At 41.7% G+C, this 26065-nt stretch overlaps 1 protein-coding gene across 1 annotated transcript in view; it reads right to left on the bottom strand.

The window, feature by feature from the left end:
- LOC135219340 (midnolin homolog) overlaps positions 1-26065 on the bottom strand; it is a 244503-nt gene that overhangs the window by 122734 nt on the left and 95704 nt on the right. The gene's annotated exons all lie outside the window — the stretch shown is intronic.

Raw genomic sequence — 26065 nt, 5'->3', positions numbered from 1 at the left:
GTCTCCCCTACCATCCCAACCCAGGGATGAACAAACAGGTTTGCAGGAGGAAGGTGGATGCTTCACGTTTCCCCTACCACCCCAACCCTGTACCTACCCTGCCATAATCCAAGGGCGAACAAACAGGTTTGTAGGAGGAGGGTAGATGTGTCATGTCTTCCATACCATCCCGATCCCCTACCTATCTCAGACATACAAGATAGATCCACTCGGATTTTATTATAATAGTAGACAGTCGCAACTCCCCCCACCTTGCGCCCCATTTCTTTATCCCCCTTTTTATCATGATTCTCCTTCCACAGTTTTATCCACACCTTCCCTATCGTGAGTTAGCCTCTCACATTGAGACCCTCTCTGTTCTCACGGCCATGTACCCAAATAGTATCTGGACAGGAACACAGGGTATCCCCGGCCGTCTCCAGGGACAGCAAAAGAAGCCTTCACTCATTCCTTCAAGCCAGTCCAGTCCTGGGCCTGACATCTTCAATGTCCACGAGTCAATTTATGTATTTAGCCCTCTGGACCAGACTACTGTAACCACCTAAGGTCTCTAGTGAAATTTAAGCTATATAATTTGTGCACTAACTGTTATAACTCTCAATGTATTTTTTTTTCTCACCAATATTATTACTATTACCAGTATTATGATTACTATCTTTTATGCTACCTCAGCTATTTTGTGGATAAGTGCCGATTACTAATTTTTCCTATCATGTTGACTCATATATCTAGATTGTGTATGTTACTGTGTATTTTGTATGTTCATTGTATATGGCCCTGAACCGAAATAAAGGATATTATTATTATTATTTATTATTATTATTATTATTTTTTTTTTTTTTTTTTTTTTATTTTTTTTTTTTTTTTTTTTTTTTGGCTCTATCACAGTCCCTTCCTCCATTCGACTGGGTGGTATTTTACTAGTGGGTTGGGGTTTTCCAGCTGCCATCCTGTCCTCCTTAGGAGTACCATTCATTCTTTCTTACTATGTGTGCCGTTTCTAGGATCACACACTCTGCTGAGTCATTATTATTATTATTATTATTATTATTATTATGATTATTATTATTATTATTATTATTATTATTATTATTATTAATATCTGGTCTCTCTGCTTTGCCTCTTAGAAAATGGCAGCTGAGAAAGACGAGAGACGGCCAGAGGGCCAAGGACCAATACCGGTGGCCACGCCAATAACCCATGACACACCTCGAGCGTGGCGGCCTTTTCTGGCGACCAGCCGAAACAGTCAAACAAGGTAACCGACCTCCTCTGCCTCTCAGCGTCACATTTGATTTTGGCCTCGTGAGAAGCTCATTCATTGGACGCCCTTCCCTCCCATCCTGTGAGAGGCGCAGCGTCAAAAGAGATACTTGGACAGGACGCCCAAAAGGGTCGAGTCAAATCGTGGAACAACCCCTGACATCAGTTACTGGGCTGTGACACTGAAGTAAGAACAGTTCAAGCTAAAGTACAGTTCGAGTTAAACATGTATGTAAACCACATTTAGATTCACATAACAAAGATAGGCGAAATAAAAGGAGTGATACCCTCTCCAAAAAGAAAACACCCTGAAGTTGAATCGCGGTAGTAAGTTACTAACATAATGACACATACATGACAGCAGAAATAATATAATAATAATAATAATATTAGTGGTAAGAGAGCATACACATATCAGGCACTCATGTTGAAAATGTTCATAACGTGGGTTGCATTATTTTTAACAGTGGAATCAGCACAAGATGACACTCATTTGATTTTTTTTATAACTTAGGACAACTGTAGTCATTCATTTACGCTCCAGAGATCTTATTTTCATTGTACCAGTAATTATTATTATGAATTTACTTCGGTACAGTCATTATCATAAATGTACTTCATCATTTTAAATAACAGCTGTCCCACTCACACTGCCCAATGTCAGTCGGGTTATTGTTTCAAAATGTATCATTTGACTGTCGTGTCGTGTGTGTGTGTGTGTGTGTGTGTGTGTGTGTGTGTGTGTGTGTGTGTGTGTGTGTGTGTGTGTGTGTGTGTAGTGTATACATATGTGCGTTTATATACATAATATACTTGTTTTATGAGTTATGTAAATCGAAAACAGCTGCCACTCACGGGAAGACAGAAGGATCGACGAAGAAAGTCTTATGAAAACACCGGCTGCAGGAGAGAAAGAAAGAAAGAAGTCTTTGCCATAGGTATGAGTCAATGGTGGTACGGAATAGAATTTAGAATTGATGCCAAAGACCAAGCACTGGGACACTATGAGGTTATTCAGTGCTGCAAAGGAAATTGGGAGTAGGTAGGTTTGAAACGTGTCACAGGAGGAAAACCTTTCGGATGTCCTTTAAAATAACTGTTAGGAGAGGGTTGATATAAGATGGAAAAAAGTTAATATGCCAGGAGGTAGTGTAAATGGACTGAAAGGGGTTGCAACTCAGGGCCGAAGGGACGCTGCAGAAACATTTAGAAATGCCTAGAGTGCAACCCGTGAGGGAACTGACGGCTCTACCACCAGCATAAGAACCATGCATCTAATGAGGATAAATGATCCCATAGCAACAAACGGTGGCACTAATGAGTTGGGAAACCCTGGACGCTATGCTCACGCCAAATCAAAGTCCTGGACTCCATTTCATGTTACACCTACTTTCACAGACTTTTGACTTGCGTTAATTTCTCTCTCTCTCTCTCTCTCTCTCTCTCTCTCTCTCTCTCTCTCTCTCGGAAACCCCTTGCGTAGCATTTCTTAGGGCACAGCGTTCCCGTAGATACGATGCGGTCTCTAGTAAGGACGATCAATCACAACCTCCCCAATCGTAGCCTAGCAACCCCCGTCGCCACAAACCCTCTAAACAACCCTTCCTTTATGGAATACCAAAATCTATTGCTTCCTTTTCTTCGCTGTTCTTCACACTAACAAAAGAAGAAGTTACTTTCAATCAAACAAACGAATAAAACACGACTCCTCCTGTTTACAGCAGGAATCAAAACTAAATTCGCGATCGGAAGGTCTCTGAGAATTTGGACAGATCTAGCCACAGTCGCCAATGGAAACTGCATTTCCCGGTCGTCAATACAAGACTCGAGATATCCAGTTTTCAAATGAAATCACTGCATGAAGGAAATATATTCCACGCCATCGATCCTACTTTGCAGATAGCACAGACACGAGACGCAGAGGCGCAGGCCCCAACGTTTTACCTTTGCGAAAATACAATTCAACGGCTTCCTCGATCAACGTCTCTATAACAACACAGATACCGATTGGATTTCTCGAACCCCCTCCCTGGTCGATACGAGGTTCATCAGCATAAGTTGAGTATATCTTACTTCAACCAGACCACTGAGTTGATGAACAAGCTCTCCTAGGGCTGACCCGAAGGATGAGGTATTTTTTTATGTGACTAGGAACCAATTGGTTACCTAGCAACGAGACCTACAGCTTATTGTGGGATCCGAACCACATTATATCGAAAAATGAATTTCTAATCACCAGAAATAAATTCCTTTGATTCCTCGTTGGCAGAGCGAGGAATCGAACTCGCGACCACCGAATAGGCAGGCGAGCACGTCACTCACTCGTTCAACGAGGAACTAAAGCTGAGCTGAGGCAACCTCCAAAGACGATGATGGATGGGAAGAGAACAGAATAGAATACAGAATTGAGGCCAAAGGCCAAGCGCCGAGACTTATGAGGTCATTCAGCGCTGAAACGAAAATTGACAGTCAAAGGTTTGAAAGGCGTCAACAGGAGAAAGCCTTAAAACAGTTGCACTATGAAACAATTGTTAGAAGGGGGTGGAAAGTCAGATGGAACAGAATGTGAACGGAGGTACAGTAAAAGAAATGTAAGGGGCCAAATGGACGCTGCAAAGAACCTTTAGTAATGCCTACAGTCCACCTCTTGAAGTGCACTGATGGCACTATCCCCCTACGGGAGAGTTGAGCAGCTGGAATACAATTCCCCTACATTGAGATATCTTCATCTGTCACATCTCTCACTGCTGCTTTCCTTACCATTTTCTCAAAGACTTTTTATGATTGGATACGACTGGCATAAACCGGTATAGTTTCTAACAGCTTTCACTGCCAGATGCAAATTCCCGAGCTGGTTTTTTATTTATTTATTATTTTATTATTATTATTATGTTTTTTTTTTTTTTTTTTTTTTTTTTTTTTTTTTTTTTTTTTTGCTCTATCACAGTCCTCCAATTCGACTGGGTGGTATTTATAGTGTGGGGTTCCGGGTTGCATCCTGCTCCTTATGAGTCCATCACTCTTCTTACTATGTGTGCCGTTCTAGGATCACACTCTTCTGCATGAGGCCCGGAGCTACTTCAGCCTCTAGTTTTTTCTAGATTCCTTTTCAAGGATCTTGGATCGTGCCTAGTGCTCCTATGATTATGGGTACGATTTCCACTGGCATATCCCATATCCTTCTTATTTCTATTTTCAGATCTTGATACTTATCCAATTTTTCCCTCTCTTTCTCTTCAACTCTGGTGTCCCATGGTATTGCGACATCAATGAGTGATACTTTCTTCTTGACCTTGTCAATCAACGTCACGTCTGGTCTGTTTGCACGTATCACCCTATCCGTTCTGATACCATAGTCCCAGAGGATCTTTGCGTGATCGTTTTCTATCACTCCTTCAGGTTGGTGCTCGTACCACTTATTACTGCAAGGTAGCTGATGTTTCTTGCACAGGCTCCAGTGGAGGGCTTTTGCTACTGAATCATGCCTCTTTTTGTACTGGTTCTGTGCAAGTGCCGGGCATTCACTTGCTATGTGGTTTATGGTTTCACTTTTCGTATTGCACTTCCTATATATGGAGAGATGTTATTTCCGTCTATCGTACTTTGAACACATATCTGGTTCTTAGGGCCTGATCTTTGTTTGCCGGCTGTTTATTCATTCCTTCAGTTTCCTTCTTTAGCTCTCCCCTCTGTAGCCATTGCCAATTGTCATCGCTGGCTAATTCTTTAGTCTGTCTCATATTGTCCGTGCATTGGTTTGTTGTGCCAGTCCTCTGTTCTTTCTGTCTTTCTCCTGTCTCTGTATATTTTTTTTTTCTGGGTCTTCGTCGCTTTTATTAGTCCTTCTTCCCAGCACTCTTTAGCCACTCGTCTTCACTGGTTTTCAGATATTGCCCCAGTGCTCTGTTTTCGATGTTGACGCAGTCCTCTATACTTGAGTAGTCCTCTCCCTCCTTCCTTTCGTGTTATGTATAGTCTGTCCGTATTTGCTCTTGGGTGTAGTGCTTTGTGTATTGTCATATGTTTCCTGGTTTTCTGATCTATGCTGCGGAGTTCTGCCTTCGTCCATTCCACTATTCCTATTATTATTATTATTATTATTATTATTATTATTATTATTATTATTATTATTATCAATTTCAATTAATTAATTTTTTTTAACCATTTATCTAGGTTAGGTTACGTTTTAGCAACAAAATTGCTTCAAGCAGTAATTTGGGTGTGGGAAACATAATGAGAGTATTTTCAAGAAGATTCTCTGGTGACCTTTTAAGATAGGGCGTGCTGCTTTTTCAGGGAATCTCAAGACTCGGTTACAGTTCGGGAAGATGCTGCCTACGAGACAGCAAGTGATGGTCACCATGGCAGATACAGAGGGAGATTTCATTTCCCCCCCCAGCACGTTTTCAATAAAACTGCCGTAAGAAAACAGGTCCCGCTGCTGCTGAGCTCATCTGTCGAGTATGACTCCTCCTCAGTCGCATTTATTCAGTGACACTGATATTATGCCGTTGACGGAGGTCACTGCCACTGGGGCCAAGGAATGCAGCTGGGATCATTGTCTTCTCACTCAGATCGGGATATATCATTCAGTTTGGCGTTTCAGTGATAGACAGACCCATATTTCTTCAGAGTTGGGAGCGCCATATCAACTTCGAGAGGCCCTGCTTTATTTTCTTGTGTCGTGTGCAATTGGAAAGCCAAACTATGGGTTCTCTACTGCCTGGTGTTTCTGAGCCTGATTTCCTGATCTCAGAGAAACTGCAAGATTTTGTTTACTATCCAAAATGGAGCATTTCTTCAGAGAACACGATCGTATCAAAACTGATACATAACCTTAATTTCCAATATTGATTCAAAAAACAAAATAGCAGCCTTGAACACTATACCTTAGCTGTAATGTTTAATTTTGTTTTCCGTCCTTCATGATGAAAGGCCTTAAAAATGAACGCATTCAACATATCTTGGATTCCACGCTGCATTGTACGTTAGTCCCGCCAACCCCATCAGGAGAAAAAGGACATCATTTTGTACCCTCATTTCGAACGGACCCCTCTCTTTCATTATATATCTCCATACTGATAAACGCAGCATCGATCCCATTTAAATGGAAATCACCAGTCCATAGCTACAGCTCGTAGAAGTTGCATGTGCAGCTCAAAGAAGGACAGACACAGACAGGTCGAAAAATAAAAAGCGCACCTTATCCCTGGTGGTCCCTTTTATCGGGAAGTAAAATGGGGCAATGGCCCTTTCCTGGCTAGTCCCTTCTCCTTCCCTTCTTAATGTGTTGGTGGCCCAAGGGAAGGGGAAAGGAGCAGGAAAATGGGATGAGGGAAGGGGGAGACGTCACGACGGGAAGAATGGGAGGGCACAGGGTGACCGGAAGGCCCCGGATGGGGTGTCTGGTCAATACTGCGGCTTCTGCTGGCGACGGACTTATACCGCCATGGCAGCCCCTCGCCTCCTGTTCCTCTAGCAACCCTTTCTTCCCCTTTCCCTTCCCCCTCCCCCTCCTCCAAATATTCAGCCAACAACCGGCAGTCGTCCCCTCTCCCTCTCTCTCTCTCCTATCTGACAGTGTCTATTATCGCCACCGATAATCCCCTGACACTATTCACATGATTGAAGAATATAGATGAAAAAACGAGATGGGGACGGGTGCCGGCACATCCACCCCACCCCCCCCCAACTACCAAGAAATGACGAGAGAGAGGCCCAGGCGCCGTTTAAATCGAAGTCTTCGTGATGGTCACAAACATACAGAAATGGGTTTGGCAACTGAAAGCGCGCACAGCACACGTATTCAGCGAAGGTGAAGGAAACTTATACATCATTGCTGGTCATGCGATCTAAAGTGTGAATTATCCTGGACCAGGATTTAACCAAAGGTCTGTTCTAACGAGTCCGTTCCAATGGAAACCATTCGGGAAAGTGAAAACAGCCAAACATAAAAGTGCGAAACCTGAAGATTGCGTCCGACGAGCACATTTCGACTCAAGTGCCTAAGAATCCAACATACAAAAGCGTTGGGGGTGGGAGGGGGGGAGGGTGAAATAAAGCTGAAGTGACAAAGCAACTGGCGCCCCCTCCCCCACGAAGGGACTCGTTACATAACACAATGGTGATGTATATATATATATATATATATATATATATATATATATATATATATATATATATAACTTACACCGAAGGGAAATTATAATTGATAAGAACCCTCAAAGATATTTGTAGCTTTATATTTGTGAACATAAGAACGTCACGGATATATAGGATATATATGTGTGTGTGTATGTACATATACCACCGAATTTGAATCATCTTCCGATTAGCTTTATCCCTCTCTCTCTCTCTCTCTCTCTCTCTCTCTCTCTCTCTCTCTATATATATATATATATATATATATATATATATATATATATATATAATATAGAAGGATAAACGCTAATCGGAAGATGATTCAAATTCGGTGGTATATGTACATACACACACACATATATATCCTATATATGCGTGACGTTCTTATATTCACAAATATAAAGCTACAAATATCTTTGAGGGTTCTTATCAATTATAATTTCCCTTCGGTGTAAGTTATTCCCAAGTGTGTGTGTGTGTGTGAATGTATGCATATATACAACCGAATTTTTATTGAGTCTCTTCCATCTATCTCTGTCCTGTGTCATTTCCTCCCGTACTCCCTTCTCTCTCATATCACCCCTAATGCAATCTCTCCACCTGGTCTTAGGTCTTCCTCTCCTTCGTGTTCCATCCACCTCCACGTCCATCACTTCTCTTGCCATGTGTTGCTCTTCTCTTTTCATCAGGTGGCCATGCCATCTTAAGCTTGCACCTTGCATTTTCTTTGATGTTTCAGTGACCATTACTGTAGTACCCCTAATATGTTCATTTCTACGTCCAACTTTCTGCCCTCTGTTTTCTTTGCTGGTCTGACCACTGCCTTGTGCACTCTGTCCTTTAATCTTATAGGGACTTTCCTATCACATATAACTCAGGACACCTTCCTCCAGTTGTCCCAATCACACTGAATTCGGTTTTTAATTGCCTCTTCCATGTTCCCCCCTCATTGTCAATCACTGAGCCAAGGTACTTCAATTTATGGACCCTTTTTATGTTTCCTCCACGTAATTTGATTGTGGTTTGCTGGTCGCCATCCAATTCGGTTGTCATATATTGTCTTTTTTTCTGCTTATCCTTAAACCTCTACTCTCCAAGGCATATCTCCATCTTTCCAGCTTCCCCTCCAGTTCTTCCCTGTTCTCGGCTACCAAGACTATGTCATCTGCATAGAGCAGACACCATGGTGGCTCCTCCCTGACATCCTCCGTTAACACATCCAAGGCACCGAATTTTAATATGGACGAATAAAGCAGTTGATCATACTGGCATTTGAGAGCAATCTGAAGGGAAAATGAAAGAATGAGAGAGGCCACTCAAAAGAACAAGTTTAGCAGCTTAAGTTAATCAGACCTGTGTACAAAATCTGAAGAAAAACCCAAAGCTTCAAGACGCAATTATAGTAGTTCTTGGAAAAGTAAACAGTCCTGCATTTTTCTCGCGAGGTGTGTTTACGAAACGCCAAACGTTCGACAACAGCCATTTCTAGAATGAAGGTCCTCCTTACAGTCCAAAATTCCTGATTCTTGGAATCATCTGACCATTTCTAGAATGAAGGTCCTCCTTACAGTCCAAAATTCCTGATTCTTGGAATCATCTGACCATTTCTAGAATGAAGGTCCTCCTTACAGTCCAAAACAAATTCCTGATTCTTGGAATCATCTGACCATTTCTAGAAGAATGAAGGTCCTCCTTACAGTCACAAATTCCTGATTCTTGGAATCATCTGACCATTTCTAGAATGAAGGTCCTCCTTACAGTCCAAAATTCCTGATTCTTGGAATCATCTGACCATTTCTAGAATGAAGGTCCTCCTTACAGTCACAAATTCCCAATTCTTGGAACCATCTGACCATTTCTAGAATGACGGTCCTCCTTAAAGTCACAAATTCCCGATTTCTTGGACCATCTTGAACCATTTCTAGGAATGACGGTCCTCCTTAAAGTCACAAATTCCCGATTTCTTGGAACCATCTGACCATTTCTAGAATGACGGTCCTCCTTAAAGTCACAAATTCCCGATTCTTGGAACCATCTGACCATTTCTAGAATGACGGTCCTCCTTAAAGTCACAAATTCCCGATTCTTGGAACCATCTGACCATTTCTAGAATGAAGGTCCTCCTTAAAGTCACAAATTCCCGATTCTTGGAACCATCTGACCATTTCTAGAATGACGGTCCTCCTTAAAGTCACAAATTCCCGATTCTTGGAACCATCTGACCCATTTCTAGAATGAAGGTCCTCCTTAAAGTCACAAATTCCTGATTCTTGGAATCATCTGACCATTTCTAGAATGAAGGTCCTCCTTACAGTCACAAATTCCCAATTCTTGGAACCATCTGACCATTTCTAGAATGACGGTCCTCCTTAAAGTCACAAATTCCCGATTCTTGGAACCATCTGACCATTTCTAGAATGACGGTCCTCCTTAAAGTCACAAATTCCCGATTCTTGGAACCATCTGACCATTTCTAGAATGAAGGTCCTCCTTAAAGTCACAAATTCCCAATTCTTGGAACCATCTGACCATTTCTAGAATGAAGGCCCACCAAAGTCACAAATTCCCAATTCTTGGAACCATCTGACCATTTCTAGAATGACAGTCCTCCTTAAAGTCACAAATTCCCGATTCTTGGAACCATCTGACCATTTCTAGAATGAAGGTCCTCCTTAAAGTCACAAATTCCCGATTCTTGGAACCATCTGACCATTTCTAGAATGAAGGTCCTCCTTAAAGTCACAAATTCCCGATTCTTGGAACCAATCTGAATAGGTTTCACGAGCAGCAGCTTGCACGTCACATCTGAAGTCTCAACTTGAATTCAAAGGGTTCAAGTGGCGTACGGTACAAAATCTGGACTGTGATCTTGATATTTAATAACCATCAGTGTCAATTCCAAGATCTTGACAAGATCTTGATACTTAATAACCATCAGTGTCAATTCCAAGATCTTGCAACAATCAGAGTTAATACCAAGATTTTGGCAACCATCAGTGTCAATTCCAAGACACACAACACCAGTGTCAATTTTAAAATTTTGACAACCATCAGTGTCAGTTCCAAGATCTTGACAACCATCAGTGTTAAATCCAAAATCTTGACAACCAGCAGTGTCAGTTCCAAGCTCTTGACAACCATCAGTGTCAGATCCAAGATCTTGACAACCATCAGTGTCAGATCCAAGATCTTGACAACCATCAGTGTCAGATCCAAGATCTTGACAACCATCAGTGTCAGATCCAAGATCTTGACAACCATCAGTGTCAATTCCAGCATTCTGACAACCATCATTGTCAATTCCAGCATTCTGACAACCATCAGTGTCAATTCCAGCATTCTGACAACCATCAGTGTCAATTCCAAGATACAAAGATACACAACATCAGTGTCAGTTCCAAAAATCTCGACAATCATCAGTGTCAATTCCAAACCAAGCGCGAAAAACAGACCGAGAACAGATGGCTGACCTCCCTCTCCCCACACTCCCTGTGCATGACGTCTTCTGTCTTTGTACCATGTCAGCCTGGAATCCTTCCAACCATAAGGAAGACTTCGGAATCTCATGATACGGGAAACGTCAGAGATGCACCGACGAACAGACCATCTCCTCACATGGACATCTATTCAAGATGGTATACCTTTGAACACACTTGGATCGAAATCCCCTGAACTGAATAGGAGTAAAAATTATATGGTGAGTTGAATACGCATTCAGGTAGGTCGATTAGTTGATTTCTAGGTTTTAGGCATCATGCCAAGCACTGGGGCAACGAAGGTCATTCAGCCCTGAAACGGAAATTGACAGCGACAAGGTTTGAAAGGTGCAACAGGAGGAAAGCCTCGCAGTTACACTACGAACCATTCGTTAGGAGAGGGCTGAAAGGAAGATGGATGAAACAGAATATGAAAGGAGCTACAGTAAAAGGAACGAAGGGGGTTGCAGCTGGGGAACGAAGGGACGCTGCAAAGAACCTCCAGAAAGGTTTACTGGCGGCACTAACCCCCCTAGGCAAGGGGATGAGCTGGTTGGATGTGGTGGATATTATATTGTCATGAAAGGTGCTCAATATCCAGATAAGGGGACAATTCGCTTCAGAATAGAGGCAAATGAAAGGGGAAGTGAATGATAGAGTTCTATTCCTACTCTCGATCAGGGCAACTCCTCTCTTCTGATATATAACTTTAGTCGATACCGGTGAGAAAATGGGGTGTTGAACTAAACGTTAGTAGAACCGAGAGCAAGTAGAAGTTTTTCTAGGAGTGGATTCGTTAACAAAAAATGTGGCTTAAAATGTTATTTGGACAAGTGAGAATAGCATTTATACAATGGAAGGACAAAATGGGCTACGCCACGGTTTTAGGGATTCGGGTGGACCAAGTGTGTGAGGATTAAGTCAGGATTGAGTCACCAAATAAAGAGGAGTGCTTGCTTGCACACGAGTTTTTAAAGTAAGAATTGGACAAAAGAATGGGGAAAAAAAGCCGTAGTGCAGTTCCTGAAACAGAGGACTTGGTCGTGAACCGGTTTACAAGTGGATAAACACTGTAGTGAATGGAAAACAGGACGAAAACAGTCGACTGGTTGGTTTTGATGACGTCGTCCGCACTCCAAAAACGGGCACCTTTCACAAAGGTTGAAAGATACGTTACGGCAAGTAAAGGCCTTGAAGTGAACTAGGAACCTGGTATGAACCTCTGCACTCAACCATTCAAGACAAAGACAAAGTGGGGTCCGATGATAAATTTGCAGGGGAAAAAAATACACAAAAAGCAATAAAAAAGAGCGAATAAACATTTTTTAAGATGAGTAAATGCGAAGAAAAAGGGTCATGAGCAAAGGGACCTCAGGAAGAAATATCTAAGGGAGAGAGAGATGCAGCAGCCTCATGAGAAATGAGGGTTTAGTCTGGGCACTGCATGGAAATGGAAGAATATAGGGTTTAGGCCAAAGGCCAAGCACTGAACTTAAAAGGTCATTCAGCACCGTAAAGGAAATTGAGAGTGAGTAGGTTTGACAGACGTGACAGGAAGAAAACGTCAAATCACTTGGAAATCATTGTTAGGAGAGGGTAGATAATAAGATGGAAGGAAGATAATATGAATGGAGGTTCAGTAAAAGGAATGAAGGGGCCCAAAGGACGCTGCAAAGAACCTTAAACACTTAAACAATACCTACAGCGAACCCCGTCAAGTGCTACAGGGTCTTCCGAATGTGAACTCAAAGGTGCTAATGCGACCGAGTAGGTGGTTAAAGGAAGGGGCTGCAATGGAGGTTAAAAAAAAAAAAAAAAAAAAAAAAATCTAGAAGGCCCTAACTCGAATCATAACAAGAGAATTTTATCCAAAGGGGTCAGCTGCAAATTAAGATGAAGACGAAAGTGGCCCGTATTGATCCTGCGACTGATGACCGAAATGGAGTTGAGCCTCTCAGATGAAGATGAGTCCCGTCCTCACGTCCCAACAGGAGGAGGAGCAGATAATGTGCTCCCATCACTTGACTCCTACGGCAGGTTCAGGCAGAACAGTACTGAATTGAACTGAATATAGAATCTAGTGTCAAGGCCAAGCACTGGGACTTGTGAGGTCCATTCAGCGCTAAAACGGACGTCGACAGTACAACGTTTGAAAGGTGCAACAGGAGTAAAACCTCAAAGCAGTTGTGCTATGGATCAACTGTTAGGAGAGGGTGGAAAGTAAGATGGAAGAAAGAGAATATGAGAGAATGTACGGTAAAAGGAATGAAAGGTGGTTGCAGCAATCGGCCGAAGGGCCAGAACTGTAATAAACGCCAAATGATTCAGCGTCAATGCTTCTCCAGAGAGCATCATCACCAGGTTCTAAACCCAAGCAAAGCTTCACCGCTCCTTGATTAAAAAAAAATCGTCGGAAGCCATGAGCCCGACATTCGCGCTTGAATAAATATAAAGGGGGCAGTTTCTTACTCCCTGCATAACAGAAGGGCCTGGCACCTTTAAAACTAAAGATCTAGCCGAGAGGAAAAATACACACTTTAGAGATTCAGTTTATTCAAGGATACGCTCTCCTCCCCTCGTTGTGTTGTGAGCCGCTAGTCTGCGCGTGCTCTCACAGTTCAGTTTAAACCTACTACAAACCAAACGAATAATTCAGCAATGGTACTAAAGTCAACAAATATAAGAGATACAATTAAGAGAATTAATAAAAAAAATAAACAGAAAAAAACAAATTCCTAGCAACAGAAGATAACAAAAGTATGACATAATCAAAGTGGTTTGAAATTTTTTTTTAAAAAGGTACACACTTGCGCTTTAGTACAGCTATACAGGCACTACAACGTCATATACATACAAATACATAAACACGCAGGCATACGACAACGACGAGCAGATATCTATACATAATGGTCAAAATTTGTGCCACTTTTGATTTGAATGCAACTAAAACTGCATGAAGTGACAATGGCAAGGAATGCGCGACAGACGCAGATGGACTGACAAACGGATGATGGTCTATCTTTGTACAATACCGAGCTGTATCCTTCCAGCATGTAGGAGTTGCAATGGTAAGTTAAAAGCGTGACAGACAAGCACACGGAAAGACAAGACTGACAATCTCCCTTCAAATAGATCTACAAATGATGGCCTACCCAGGTACAAAGTTTGACATTAGTCCCATCCATTGTGTACGAGGAATTGTGATAAAAAGGTAACTGACACAGACTGGGTGGTACCTAGTACGACAGTAAAACGCAATGGCGCCTTAAACAGTTCTCTTCAGCTGTTCTGAAGAAGAGAAAATCTGTCATATTTTCTTCACTCCATTTTATCATCCAGCACATGATCCAGGGATTTTGTTATCAAAGGAACGATAAATGCTACCATATTTCGTGATAACAGAATGAAGAAAGGGATATGAATTGGGAATAATAAGACAAACATTGGTAGACAAAAAAAAAGGCAATCTGATTCCTGAAAAATTATGGCACGATAAACAGAGTAACGATAAACAGACTAATAGTCACATTCATTCTTAACCTCACGAAATCCTAAGAGATAAACCTAAAGCTTCATATGAAACAGAAAAAAAAAATGACATCAAGACAAAACAGAAGCGGAGACAGTGAGCACATTCAGACGGATAGGCCGAGTCTGGCTTCTCTCTTTCTCTCTCCTCTCCCCAGACAGTGCTTAATGCTCCTCACCTTAGGCCTACAGGCATCCCGTAGACAAGGGGAGAGGCCAACCACCGAAAAAGTCATACTTCCCCTCTGAAACGATAGGCCTATTTCCCCCCTCCCACAAGGACGTTGACCCCTCGGCTGACTGGGAGCGTTTCTAATGCCGCCAGACCTACAGGCGACCCCGCCATCTCGCTCGAAGCTTCGACCAACACCGTTCCAAAGAGAGTTACATAAAAGGAAAGTATGGTACGACGCGTCCTCCGCTTCTTTGCGGCGAAGAAGATCGATATTCCATTAAAATGACGCATTGATATGGGCGTGTTGGCACTGTCTTCGCCAGTGAACGACTAGCGATGAATAAAATCATCTAGTGAACCTCGTTTTGAATACATCAGCCTATCTCACTACTGAGCAGGAATGAACGAGCAAGCGCATGCGCAACAAATCCCTACGCAAACGAGTAACAGACGTGATCAAGTTGAATGGAAGGTGCAAAAAAATAAATAATAATAAAATAAATAAACAAATAATTGAAATTCAATCATGCCTGTGGACAAGAAATAAATTTGTCAAAACTTCAGCTTTGCAAAAATGAATGACAAACCTAACCCATCCGACTGTTTATCTAAGATCGTGTCAAGTGCAAGGTATTCATGAAGTAACATAAAAATTATTTAGTTATAGAATAGAACATAGAGTTTAGGCGACAGGCAAAGAACTGAGACATATAGGGTAAAGCTTTGAAAGGTGTAAAAAGAGGAAAACCTCAAAGCAGTTGCTTTTTCAGAGAGAGAGAGAGAGAGAGAGAGAGAGAGAGAGAGAGAGAGAGAGAGAGAGAGAGAGAGAGAAATTACTAGTAGGGGGAAATGGACTCTGAAGAGGACCGATGCGAATATGATGAGCACTTGCGCAGGGCATTGACACTGGTTTCAAATGCAAATATCTTGACTTCAATTCTTTGATGAACTCTGTATTTCTCTCGGCCATGCGTCTACTTAGCAGCAATGATGTAGTACGTGAAGTTATTTGACAGTGAAAAGCAATTTCAACGTCTAAATTTAACACTAACACATTCTGACCACCAACTCCTCCTAGCTTGGGCTGACGTTATCAAATCCCATGGGTATTGCAAGGAAAAGTTTCAGCAGACAGTGCTGTCACACCCATTTTTAGTTTTCTGTAAAAGAAAACCAGAGATGTCTTTGTCTGTCCGTCCGCCCTCTGATTTCAAAAACTACTGAGGCTAGGGGGCTGCAAATTGCTATATTATTCATACACCCTCCAATCATAAAACATACCAAACTTCAGCCCTCTAGCCTCAGTAGTTTTCATTTCATTTAATTTCAAAGTCGAACATGTTCGTGCGTACAGGCCACCACGGCAGGCACACAGTTTCATAGGCCGTGGCTGAGATTCATACAGTATTATACGCTGTACAGAATACTCAAATGCGCATTTTTCACTTGTTTTTCATTTCGATCCCCATTTAAAGCCGAGATATTCATACCAACAAGTTTTAAATTGTATAAGTATAACCATCTCTTCTTTCTGTATTTCCCTTTACCGTCTTACTTCTTCCTAATGAACACCTTAATAGTCTTTGGAAGCTTGAATTTCAAGTCAATGGCCCTTTTGGTGGGGTCGTTCCATGCGAATAGGTTTCATCTTCTGAATATAAATAATAACTATAATCATCCCGGAGCACTGATCACTTGCGTCTATCACCTTTTCTTTCGATGCTCGTTCTACCCGCAAGTACTACTACTACCCACAACAGAAGACTAACCGCCAGGGACCTATTCACAATCCGATTAACCGGGCCACAGACAATTCCAGTCAACAAAGGAGCCCTGTGTTTCCTCTCTTGCTTTCCTCTGAGAGAGAGAGAGAGAGAGAGAGAGAGAGAGAGAGAGAGAGAGAGAGAGAGAGAGAGAGAGAGAGAGAGAGAGAGAGAGTCTAATGTCTTTGGACATTCTCACCTCTTGGAAAAGGTGAAAGCGAATCCCTGACACCCCATACCAAGACGATAGAAGGCGGAATGAAGCTCGCCATCAATACATAAAACCCACCCCACACACTGAGGTTTGATGAGCTGCACCATATCCGTCTGAGACGAGTCAGAATTAATCCTTTAAGCTACCATTCAATCACACCACCATTCAAGGCATCTGTGTGTTCAATTAAGCCAATCAAAGCCCCTTACATATCACGCGGGGATGAGATAAATTTAAAGAGAGAGAGAGAGAGAGAGAGAGAGAGAGAGAGAGAGAGAGAGAGAGAGAGAGAGAGAAGTCGGGCGGATTCCCAAATCAGCGTCAGTTCACATTACACGATCTATCTCTAACTTAACCCCCACCTGATGGGGTTCACATTTTCTACGGAAATGTCCTCGGCTCGACCAATGACAAATAGCTTGCCCGACCTCGTAAGCTCGGCATAAAACTGTATGAGTGAATGGAGTAATCCATTCAGTCATGAATTCATGACTGAATGAAATAAGCTGGAAACTCGAAGATCACAGAACTGAAGCTCAAACCGAACTGACAAGCCCTAGGTAGCGTTCCATTCCACCGGCACAACCATACATCTTATTGAACAGAATCATGCTCCTAAAATTTCACCATCACGTCAAAAAAACGACTTGCGGGCTTTTCTATAAAAAGAGAGCCGGCGCTGGCATACAGTCAGCTCAGTCAAAAACAACGACTACATTCCTGACTTCCGAGAGACCCACCTCGAAATCTTCCTCTTCAGCAACCTCGTCAGGTCGTATGTCAAGCAGAAGGTGGCTCTGGGACCTCTTGGCTCAGCAGTGAACTACATAAGGTAGGAAGCATGCTACTACTTCAAGTTTGTTATGATTCTATAACATATTCCCCGTATACTGCAGACACTTGCCATTCCTTATTCCTTCCACTCGTTTTTCCTGTTGGCTTCATTCTGAGTTACAAAGTGACATGTGATCGCAGACCAGACCACCTACACGATGCTCCTTCCCCTGTCAATAATTTTGCTTTTGCGTCTGTCATCTTTCCGAGTCTCCCAATCCAACCGGAACGATATTTTATTATTATTATTATTATTATTATTATTATTATTATTATTATTATTATTATTATTATTATTATCCTCTCTAACGATCGGACACTCCTCTTATCATTATTATTATATTATTCCTAACGACCGGACACTCAGCGGACATACCAAACACGTCCACACCGACTTGCGACCCAATCCACGGAAGAGAATATCCATATACGAAAGAAGTGAAAACAGAGAACAAAATATAAATCATTATTAATCAATTAAACGCAAACACCTTAACGGGAGCCGGAAAAACTAAAGCAGTGGTCAATGGCGGTTTCAATTAAGTACCCTGGCATCACAAAAGCCTCCCCGTAAACTTGAGTGCACCGAGGTCAGTCATAATGCCACGAAGATCAATCTAGTTGCACAGCAGACCTCGCATCCATTTGTAAAAGTTCCCTGGACTCTTAAAGAAAGCAGGTTGGCCTGGGGAGCAGCTATCTAATCATCTTAAATCTAAGGGCCTCATTGGATGCCGTCAGGATGCAAGTATCTAGTCTCAGTGAGATCGGGCCTATAATTGTCTCATGTGAACTGGTGCAATCGAACTATGTTGCATAATTGCCACTGTCTTGAAATCCTATTTTCGATATATATATATATATATATATATATATATATATATATATATATATATATATATATATAACAAATGCCTCAAAGGAAAGGACTGAAAGTCGAAAGGCCTAGCACAATTCCATTGTTTATTTTTCTCTTGGGGCAACTGTCTTTTTATATATTACAGAACTCGATCCATATCTTCGTGATTCAGTTATACATGCATATATATATATATATATATATATATATATATATATATATATATATATCTATATATACTATATATATATATATATATATATATATTATATATATATATATATAAAATATTTATTTATTTCCGAGTTTGGGTGACAGGACTCAATTTTGATCTTTTCCAACCCAAATGTCTTGTAATCGCAGATCTGATAATGACATCAGAAAGAAATACACATTCAGTGAGGAGGTCCCAAAACAACAGGTATTAAGAAAAAAAAGGGGGGTGGTGCCAAAGTGTCAACAGATTTGCTACATCAAAGATGGAAAGCATAGCAGACCAGTGGTTCTCAACCTTCCTTGGTCCATGCACCCTTTCACCACATGTCAGAATGCATTTCCCCCCCTTCCAAATAATATGCATATAATACTAAACATCCTTGGTCACGTTCCCCCCCCCCCCCCCCCCCCCAACCCATGAAACTGAAATTCTTCCCTGATTGAGAACCACTGCCATTGACACTTCATTTCATTCACAGCTCTCATTATTCATTCATGCAACTTACATACACTTACGTCTGAAGAAAGTAAGATATCTCATAATAATAAAATCCGAGTGGACCTTTATGATGAAGATGACACTTAACAGTTCGTTTTGACGTTGCCCGTGATCAAGAATAATACCCTACAATAAGTTCGCGCTCACTGTCAAACGTAAGCTACGAGACGCATTCAACTCACGTAGAAGCATCGACCTGCTTTCAAGTTTGACCAGAAATGTTACCATGTGAAAAAAAAAAAAAAAAAAAAGACATTGAAACTAACACTAACAAAGAATCTATTCAAAATGTGACGACACAGAAGATTCCCCTTGTTCAGGACAACTATAAACTGTAACTGGCGAAAAAGGGGTAGGTACGCCGGAAAGACGAAATGAGGGCCGACTGGAGGCCCTTCAAGAAATCAAGCAAATGCTGATGGCACGTTATCAAACACCACAGGGGTGGAGACAGGCACCACACATACACACACTTACCGAAACCTATGAGGCAAAAGATTTCATTTAGGTTATTTTTGCTTATTCCTCTGAGGGTCAATGCAAAGCCACGCTCCAGAGTGCCACCCATGCAATTGCATGTGCAATGGATGCTACGTCAGCTTCGACAGATCCATTCCAATAACGCCTAGATCCAAACAAGTGCCACTTCATCATATCGTATGATACCAATAATCCAGTTGACTGGGAACAGGAAGGCGATGCAGCTGACGGGCTCAGAGTCTGCCAGTTCTTTCATGGAGAATTTCAAGGGGAAATAATAACCGAGAGACGGAAAGGAAACTGCGACGATTCGTACGACTGATATTATGAATGATGATGCTACGTCAAGTTCTGATACTGTTTGTCCATCATGACACACAATGGCTTTTAAATGCACGTCATAAACAAGGTTGATTAATGTGTGGAAGCCTAAATCGTCGAGAGCAAGAGGCCAATAACCAAAAGTAAACAGCATACATGAAAATTAAATGTTTCCCGGTGAGAATTTGGGGTCTCCGAATGAACACACGCAACCAAGACCGTATTTAAGCCCCTATTTCACTTATCCGGTTTCCTACGGCGCCGTCGGTCGCGACGCTAGCATATGTTCAAGTCGGAGCGTGTGATAGCAAATTGGCCGTATGAACGCTCACCCATGGCCGGCCGGATGAACTTTCGCCAGTACTAAAGTTGGCCGTACGGCCGTCGTACGTCACGACTGAGGACGTAGCGTGTAATTGCTCACCGTATGGTATGACATCAGTCTGAGGCTGCACCTGTACATTTATGAACCTTGGATACTCTGGAATAAAGTTTGAAACTTCTTTATTTTTTTTAAATTAACCTGGTATGAATGTTTCATACTAAAACAAGAAATTAGTTATTTGTGCAAAATAAACTTGCCTTCAGATATTTTGGGCCTAAACATTTGCAGATTGCTGCACATGTTTCTGGGATTATTGCACTGAGAGAAGGCTGTGATATAATTGTTGTAAACTTTAGATCGCTATATGTTCTTCCTGTAGCAAGAAATCTCAAAGTGGCTGAAAGACGCTCATGTGGACTAATTGCTTCTCTCATGCAAGTGTCCTTTTTTTCTATTAAAGGTGATACCTGACTTAAGAGTTCCAAATATGTGTCATGATCCATTCGCATGTAGTTAAACCAGTCATCTTTTGCTAGTGCTAGTTCCTTCATTAAGTTAACATGAGAGTATTTTTGTTACGCAGGCCAATGTTTGGCCCACCAAATCTTCCTTTTTTCTTGTTTTCACCTTCAAACAGCACGCTAGAGCAATAGCAACGAGATTGTCGTCGAGAGAAGACATGTCACTCCTCCACCACAAACAGTGCCACACTCACCCACTTGCCACCGGCCGTTCAAGTACGTGTAATAACTCTAGCCGTAGGCCAGAATTTTCCTACAGCGCCATAGGCCAGGTTGGCAGTAGGAAACCGGATACGTGTAATGGGGGCTTTAGGAGGAGAAATAGGCACCAAGACAATCATGAGGTGTTCAGAGTGCTGTAAAGATGGATTCTCTTATGTACTTAAGATAAACTGGTGAAATTCGTGTATTATTAAGATAACATGTGGGTTTTGCAGCTGTTCAACTTCTGAACTCTGAAAGTGATAATCCAATATTTATTTTCATTACTCTAAATTAACAAGTAAAATTGACTTTTCTGTACAGGGTATAAATGCTGTATGAAACTCTCAGCCACGGCCAGGTGGTGACCTGTGTTGTTGGCGCACTTACAACGGTGCCAGACGTATGATCATGGCTAAATTCAATCTTAAATAAAATCAAAACAACTGTGGCTAGAGGGCTGCAATTTGGAATTGGTGGATGATTAACATACCAATTTGCAGCCCTCTAGTCTCAGTCGTTTTGAAGATCTGAGGGCGGAGAGAAAAAGTGCGGACGGACAGACAACATACAGCCATCTCAATAGTTTTCTTTTACAGAAAACTAGAAAACGACTGGGATTACTAACAAGTAGCTATTTCTAGACCTGACCAGACTGACCAGGCAACATTTCTAATGAAATGCAGGTAAGTAAATATGTCTTAGGGCACCTTCATACGGCAATAAAACATGACAAACAGATGTCGGTAACTTATCCTACACAAATCCCAGATAAGTCCGCAACTGAATGAAAGACACATACAAGAAGAGGGAAGCTAAAAGGCACAAGATGGAAAAGAAGAAGAAGAAACACTCGGGGTAAGGAAATAGCCGAGGAAAGATGGAAAAGATATTAAAAGAGGGACAATATATAAAGATAAGAATAAAAGGGGGCAAAGTATATAAAAATGAGAACGGAAATTGATGTTGCAAAGGGACACCCGTGCAACTGAGTAGTCTTAACCAGCTCTTCGCACGACTGCCGCAACAATAAGAGATTCCTTCTCCACTTACAGTCGTCGACTTGTTTCCAACCTGCCTGTGACGTGTGCACGATAAGATCCGGACATGTCGAGACGATATGTCTTAGGCTTCCCACTTGCACAGCACTACTTCCTTCCGGCGTCGTTTTTAGAGCTAATTTCTCGTTACTTCAGACCATCCAAACACTCCTAATAAAACAGTCGTGTAGAAGCACTTTCGGTACGAAAGTACCTGTGTTACAATACTGCGTTTGATACGTAGTGTGTAGATGGGCTATGCAACGAGATATTCACTCCAAAAAGCGCCGACGTGTTTTACGGTAACTGTATCTGATATCGCCAACACTGACGGAGAAGGTGGTGGTTGGCGCCTTGAAGATGCGCCAGTGTTAATGACCTAGATCTAAGTAGGTCTCGTCCAGCGCAGAAGAGAACTGTCTCCTGACGTTCCAGAAAACATTGCTTCCGGAGATCCACTGACTGGAACTCCATCACCTTTTTCAGAACTGAATGCCACAGAATAGAGAATTTAGACCAAAGCCCAAGGGCTGGGACCTATGTGGTCATTCAGCGCTGAAATGGAAACTGAGGGTGGAAAGTAAGATGGAAGAAACAGAACATGAACGGAGGTACAGTAAAAGGAATGAAAGGGGTTGCAGCTAGGGGCCGAAGGGTTGCTGTAATGACCCTCTCAGTAAGGTCCATAGTGCACTGCAGAGAGAGAGAGAGAGAGAGAGAGAGGAGATAGGTAGAAGTTAATCAATCCCTCCTAGAGAGAGAGAGAGGAGAGAGAGAGAGGGGGGGGGGGGGATTGACGAGAAGAGACGAGAGAGGAAGGTAGTTTAATCAAATCCTCCGAGAGAGAGAGAGAGAGAGAGATGAGATTAGTTAATCAATCCTCCTATAGAGAGAGAGAGAGAGAGAGAGAGAGGTTAATCAATCCTCCTTACCTTACCTTACAGACCTTACATCTTGTTCGGGTTTGCCCCCAGTCCCTCAGTGTGAGGCACCTCAATGTCTACCAGAGAGTTGCTAGTACATCTTCCGGTATATTTTGCATCTTCCAATCTTGGATGGTTCTGGGATGCAGTTTAGATATTTTGTCGAGCTTTTATTCTTAAACACATCTACGCTCACTCCTGATATATTCCTCAGATGAGCTGGCAACGCATTGAATAGACGCTGCATTATCGATGCTGGTGCGTAGTGGATTAATAGTCCTGTGTGCTTTCCTTATTTATTAGATTACAGTAGAGAGAGGAGAGATGAGAGAGAGAGAGAGAGAGAGAGAGAGAGAGAGAGTTTGTTATTCAATCCTCCTAGAGAGAGAGAGAGAGAGAGAGAGAGAGAGAGAGAGAGAGAGAGAGTTTAAGAATCAATCCTCCTAGAGAGAGAAGAGAGAGAGAGAGAGAGAGAGAGAGAAGAGGAGAGAGATAATCAATCCTCCTTAGAGAGAGAGAGAGAGAGAGAGATAGAGAGAGAGAGAGAGTTAATCAATCCTCCTAGAGAGAGAGAGAGAGAGAGAGAGAGAAGAGAAGAGAGAGAGAGAGAGAGGAGTTAATCAATCCTCCTAGAGAGAGAAAAGAGAGGAGAGAGAGAGAGAGGAGTTAATCAATCCTCCTAGAGAGAGAGAGAGAGAGAGAGAGAGAGAGAGTTAATCAATCCTCCTAGAGAGAGAGAGAGAGAGAGAGAGAGATTGATTGATTGATTGAGTATTATATCTGGCGTCACAACATCTGGGTAATTGACACCGAAATAAATTAAATATAAAAAAAAATTTAAATTTTTTGATAAATTTCATATAAAAAATCTATAAATATATATTAAAAAAAAAATTTTTTTTTCATATATAAAAGTTCTACATAGACAATCTATGTATAATTTAAATTTGGTAAGGAGGCCCGCCTCCTCAATCAAAAAAATATATGAACTGCTCTATATTACAATCCTTTCCAAGAATTGTAGCTAGGATAAATTTGATTCCTACTCTGTCACGACCCCAAGACATGAACCTATGTCTCAAATTCCCAAGTCTGGGACATTCAACCAGCAAATGTCTCACAGTCAAGGGCACAGTACAGTTCTCGCAAACGGAGGATTTTCACGAGACATCAAGAACCCATGGGTGAGTCTTGTATGTCCAACCTCCCAATCAATCTGCACAACATCGTTTCTTGTCTCCTTGGCAAATATGGATATGACCAAGGAGACACTGAAGATGTGATACTACGCATTTTTTGATTGTTTAAAATATCCTCCCACTGGGACTGCCAACATTTTTTAATTCTCTGACCTACTAGAGGATACAAATCCCGATATGGTAGTAGGCATCTTGTGGGTTCTGGGGAGCTGACCGCAGACTTTGCAAGTTGGTCAGCTTTCTCATTCCCAGCCACCCCAACATGAGAAGGCACCCAACAGAACTTTATTTCTTTTCCTCTTCTTTTTAGTAAAAGCAGCCATTCCAATATATCTAAAATCAGAGGGTTTAAAGGGTTAAAAGATTCCAGTGACTGGAGAAACACTTCTTGAGTCAGAATATATAATAAAATTACTTTCATTCCGAATTAAAACTTCCTTTAAAGCCTTTAAAATTCCATATAACTCTGCTGTAAAAATTGATGCAACAGATGATAACCTGCCACACCTCTCTACATCAGGGAAGACTACACCAAAGCCGACGCCAGCATCTGACTTTGAGCCGTCCGTGAAAACTGCAGTGGAATCGTCATGTTGCAAGGAATGTTCTAAAAATATTGACCGCGTGGCCTCACTGGACAATTCTGTTTTGGTAAAATTGAAATATCTGCAGAATTTTACCTCTGGGAAGTTCCAGGGGGGACTAACTGAATATTTTGCTGGTAAAATCTCGACCCTTGCATGTTTAATTCACGAACAATGGTATTGACTCTAAAAGCGAATGGATGAGGTTGCTTGGGGTGATTTTCATAAAACTGCCAATGCCTTTCATTTTCTCATACAAATGCTGGTTAAAGACTTAGGTAGCCTCTGGAATCTATACCAGCTCCGAACCAGCAGGACGCTTGTAATGAAGATCCAGTGGCACCTCATCAGCATCTACAATCATGCTCTCGGTGGGAGATGATTTAAATGCTCCAGTACACAACCGTATTCCTCCATGATGAATTGAGTTGAGCATTTTAAGGCTATTTGGTTTTGCAGAAGTGTACACCTCACAACCCGTAAACTTAATTTTGAAAAGACCAAGGCTTTTATATAATCTCAACATCTGAGTTCGGTCTGCACCCCACGAAGTGTGAGACACAACTTTCAGCAAATTCATTGCTTTTAAGCATTTTGCCTTAATATATTTCAGATGTGGAATCCAGGTCAGCTTGCTATCAAAAATCAAGCCAAGAAACCTTGTTTCACCAACACATGGAATTCTCTGCCTATGAATGAATAGATCTGGATCAGGGTGGATTCCCCTTATACGACAAAAAGTGCATAGTTACAGTTTTACTGGGCGGAAAATCTAAAACCATTAACCTCAGCCCCCACTTTATTATATTATCAATGCAGAGCTGAAGGCGGCGTTCAGCCACTGCCATCCTTGATGCTGCAAAGGAAATCGATAGGTCATCAACAAAAAGGGTATATGTTATATCTGGGGGAATTATTTTAGAAACCCCATTGATTACCAAGGCAAACAAGGTTACACTTAAAACACTTCCTTGTGGTACTCCTTCTTCCTGATTGAATACATCTGACATTATTGCTCCAACCTGAACCTGAAATATCCTATTTTTTAAAAAAGCCTTAATAAACAGGGGCAAATTGCCTCTCAGGTTACATTCATAAAGGACCCTCAAAATGCCATATCTCCATGTTGTATCATAAGCCTTCTCTAGGTCAAAGAAAACAGTGATGTGATGTTGCTTGTTGGCAAAAGCTTCACATATTGAAGATTCCATTCGTACCAATACATCAGTTGTGGAGTGCATACTCCGAAAACCACACTGAGCAGGCGACAGATATTTACCTCTTTCCAAGTACCACATCAATCGTGTGTTCACCATTTTTTCCATGATCTTACACAAACAAGAAGTTAATGCGATAGGACGATAATTTTCTGTCTTGAATGGATCTTTTCCAGGTTTCACAAATGGCAGTAATTTCAACTTCTCCCAAAGCTTGGGGAAGATATGTTCTCTGTAAATTCTGTTAATTAGGCTTAATATGAAAAGTCTGGTATTTTCAGGGGTA

The sequence above is a fragment of the Macrobrachium nipponense genome, chromosome 1, assembly GCF_015104395.2.
Source record: "Macrobrachium nipponense isolate FS-2020 chromosome 1, ASM1510439v2, whole genome shotgun sequence".
NCBI lineage: Eukaryota > Metazoa > Arthropoda > Malacostraca > Decapoda > Palaemonidae > Macrobrachium > Macrobrachium nipponense.
Note: the sequence above shows the minus strand (reverse complement) of the source record. Positions and strands in the feature narration are given on the sequence as shown.